The 4,063-nt window shown below is 42.2% G+C and overlaps 1 pseudogene; it reads left to right on the top strand.

The window, feature by feature from the left end:
• Window positions 1-339: 339 nt before the first annotated feature.
• LOC149207144 (putative multidrug resistance protein) lies at window positions 340-3,751 on the top strand (annotated as a pseudogene).
• Window positions 3,752-4,063: the final 312 nt, after the last annotated feature.

Below are 4,063 nucleotides of genomic sequence, written 5' to 3'. Positions count from 1 at the left end.
GATTTACTCCCTGATTTGCTTCTTCTTTCACTCCGCAACTAGCTAGTTCTCTCCGGAACTTGTTGTAGGTGTTGTCTTTTCATTCATCACCATTATGGTGCATTACCTTGGGATTTTCAGCCAATAATGCTATATCATGAGCATTGTAACCTATTTTCTAATGAATTATTCTTTTGTTCTTTCGATTTTCTTTTAGTGTTTTTGCTCTGCAAAGCTGTGTGTTCAACCTTTACTAGCTAGATTCATCTGTGCAGGTTTTCTAATACATTTACATACTTGACATGGAAACTGGCATTGGTGTCAGTTCCTTTCGTGATCATGCTGATCATTCCCGGCATAATGTATGGACGGATTTTGGTGGGGACTTCTTGCAAGTTCACCGAAGCATATAATATAGACGGTAATATTGCAGAGCAAGTTCTTTCATCCATTAGGACAGTCTTTGCCTTCGTTGGAGAGGAGAGGACAATGGCTATGTTCTCCGATGCGCTCAATGCGACTGTAAAGCTTGGGCTTAAACAAGGTCTTGTCAAAGGCTTGGCAGTAGGAAGCGGAGGAGTGACCTTCGGTATCTCGGCATTCAACTCGTATCATGGCGCTAGCGGAGGAAGGATTTTCGCGGCTTCAAGTTGCATTCTTATGGGTGGTTTGTAAGCGTTCTCGCTCTATTCATCTCTCTTTCTCATGTACTTCTATAATTGATCCTACAACGGGAAATTTACCACATTTTGAAGTTCAAGCAAAATCTCTGAAAGCACTGTTGCGTTTACAGAGCTCTAGGGACTGCGCTTCCGAATATCAGATACTTTTCACAAGCACGTGTTGCTTGTAAACGCATCTTTGAGATGGTTGACAGAGAACCGATCATTGATTGGGAAGATGCAAAAGGAGAAATATTGAAAGAGGTCAGCGGTAAACTTGAATTTAGAAACGTTGAGTTTGCATATCCATCGCGACCAGAATCCAAGATATTTCGCAATTTCTGTCTAACCATTCCCGCAAACAAGACCGTTGCGTTGGTGGGGAGAAGCGGGTCCGGCAAGTCTACGGCTGTGTCGTTGATAGAGAGGTTCTACAATCCCTCGGCTGGAGAGATTTTGCTGGATGGAGTGAACACTAAAAGGCTACAATTGAAATGGTTGCGTTCCCAAATTGGACTAGTAAGTGGAGAACCTGCACTCTTCGCTACATCGATCAAGGAGAACATCTTGTTCGGAAAAGAGGGAGCCAGCATGGATCAGGTTATTGCTGCGGCTAAATCTTCAAACGCTCACGATTTGATTAGTCAACTACCAGATGGTTATGACACACAGGTAATATTTAGGTTTTTACTCTCATTCTTCATTTCTAAAGTGCAGTCAATTTGAGTTTACTTTCTTCATTTGGGCCATACAGGTGGGTGACCGCGGAGTCCAGTTGTCGGGAGGGCAAAAGCAACGTATAGCTATTGCAAGAGTTATGTTCAAGGGTCCTCGTCTACTTCTAGACGAGGCCACAAGTGCTCTAGATGCAGAGTCAGAGAGAATCGTTCAGGGTGCTCTAGACAAAGCTTCAGTTGGACGCACAACTATTGTAGTAGCTCATTGCCTCTCGACCATCCGCAACGCAGACATGATTGCGGTGGTTCAAAGTGGTCATGTGATCGAGACAGGTATGCATGAAGATCTGATCTGTAAACCCAATGGAGCATACGCTGCTTTGGTGAAACTACAACTTGCTGCGGCAGATAAGCCAGATGAGAGATTCGAAGGCACTACTATGCTAGATCAGTCTTTGGTAACAAGGAGTTCTAGCATATATACTGGATCGAGTACGAATGCCTCTGTATCGACCCATCGAGAACTGGTACATGAAGAAAAGCTTGCTTCCGCCGCTTTATTCCGTCAACTGTTTCTATTAAATGCCCCAGAATGGAGGCATGCTCTATTGGGTTGTTCAGTTCAGGAGCCTTAGGTTCCGGAGCAGTTCAACCTGTTTTTCCCATGTTCCTTGGGGCAACTGTATTTGTATTTTTCCTTCACGACCATGAACAGATCAAATCCAGTATCGAATATTACTCCTTCATGTTTGTGGCTGTGGGAGAGCAAACATGTTACAGCATTACAATTTTGCGGCTATGGGGGAATATCTTACTAAAAGGGTTCGAGAGGGGATGCTGTCCAAAATCTTTACATTTGAGATTGGGTGGTTCGATAATGAGGAGAATTTTAGTGGAGCTGTTTGCTCCAGACTAGCGACAGATGTTAATGTGGCAAGTATCTGATCTTAAAGTTTTAATATTTCCAATAAAATTGTGAATTGTATTACAGTATTCAAATGGTTCGAATATGCAATTTGTGATACAGGTGAGATCTCTGGTCAGAGATCGTATATCGTTACTTGTAGAAACTTCGGCAGCTGTTGTAATAGCCTTCTCGATGGCCTTGATAATAGCATGGCGTCTTGCAGTTGTAATAATCGTAGTGCAACCCATTATTGTATTATGTTTCTACACTAAAAGGGTTCTTCTCAAGGCCATGTCTCAAAAGGCTATAAAAGCTCAAGATCAAGGTAGTCAACTCGCAGCTGAGGCTGTGGCTAACCATCGCACTATTAGTGCCTTCTCTTTACAGGAGAAGATCCTCTCTCTCTCTCTCTGAAAAGTGTCAAGAAGAACCTCGCAGAGAGATTATCAAACAATCTTTGTTTGCGGGGTTCGCTCTTGGAACATTGCAATGCATCACCCTATCCATTACGGCTTTAAACTTTTGGTATGGAGGACAACTTGTATCAAAAGGACAAATCACATCAAAAGCTTTTTTCCAAATTTTCTTCATTCTGATAACCACAGGAAAAGGTTTAGCAGAAGCGGGAACTATGAGCAGCGACATTGCTAAAGGATCCAATGCAGTCAAATCTGTGTTTGGCATACTGGACAGGGAAAACCGCATAAACCCGGAGGATGAGAAAGGCGAGAAAGCGGATAAGATAGAAGGAAACGTGGACTTCGCTTATCCATCTCGTCCAGATGTTATGATCTTCAAGAACTTCTGCTTCAGGATAAAAGCAGGCAAAACATGGCTCTGGTAGAACAAAGCGGATCCGGAAAATCGACTATTATTGGATTAATTGAAAGGTTTTACGATCCCCTAAAAGGATCAGTGAAAATCGATGGCAGTGACATCAGGGCGTTCAATTTGAAGAGTTTGAGGAATCACATAGGTCTGGTAGGTCAAGAGCCCACGCTGTTTCGAGGAAGCATTCTAGACAACATTCTCTACGGAAAAGAGAATGCAAGCGAGGTGGAGATGATCGGAGCTGCAAAGGCTGCAAATGCTCATGACTTCATCAGGTAAATACTGCAATTTTTTAATTGAAACATAATTTTTATGCAATAATACATATATTCAATCAGCTGTGATTAAGCAGATTGTTTGTGGAATAAATTAGGACAAACTGAATATGGTAGTGGTTTAACTTGGATTTGTGTAGCTCTTTGGAGAAGGGATACGAAACAAATTGTGGAGACAGAGGAATGCAATTATCGGGAGGGCAAAAGCAACGCATTGCTATAGGCAGGGCGATCATAAAGAATCCGAGCATATTACTGTTGGACGAGGCCACCATTGCGTTGGACAGGCAATCGGAGAAGATGGTTCAAGAGGCCCTGGACAGAATAATGGTGGGAAGAACCACTATTGTGATAGCTCATAGATTGACAACCATTCAAAATGCAGATTCGATTGTTGTGATTGAAGATGGGAATGATTGAACTCATTCGTATCTCATGAGCAAAGGAAAAGGCAATCCATGTTACTCTCTCGCCAGTATCCAGTTAGGCTACCACTAGATTCTCACCCCCCTCACTCAAAAGTATTCTTCCGTGATCCATGTCCTAAAACTTTCTAAATGCCTTCAGCCAAATTTTGAACTTGAATTTTCATTTCTTCGTTATTTGTCCACGCGCTAAATCATTCAAAATGTCGTCAGCCAAATTTGGAATTTGTAGGGACCGTTTAACGTTAATGTCATAATTATATGTTGTAACGAATTATAATAAAATCAGTTAGGGCCAAAGAGACTG

This window comes from Pinus tabuliformis, chromosome 1_2 (assembly GCF_031772625.1).
Source record: "Pinus tabuliformis cultivar Carrire ecotype Pingquan chromosome 1_2, CPIR1, whole genome shotgun sequence".
Taxonomy (NCBI): domain Eukaryota; kingdom Viridiplantae; phylum Streptophyta; class Pinopsida; order Pinales; family Pinaceae; genus Pinus; species Pinus tabuliformis.
This window is presented reverse-complemented; position numbering and strand designations above follow the sequence as displayed.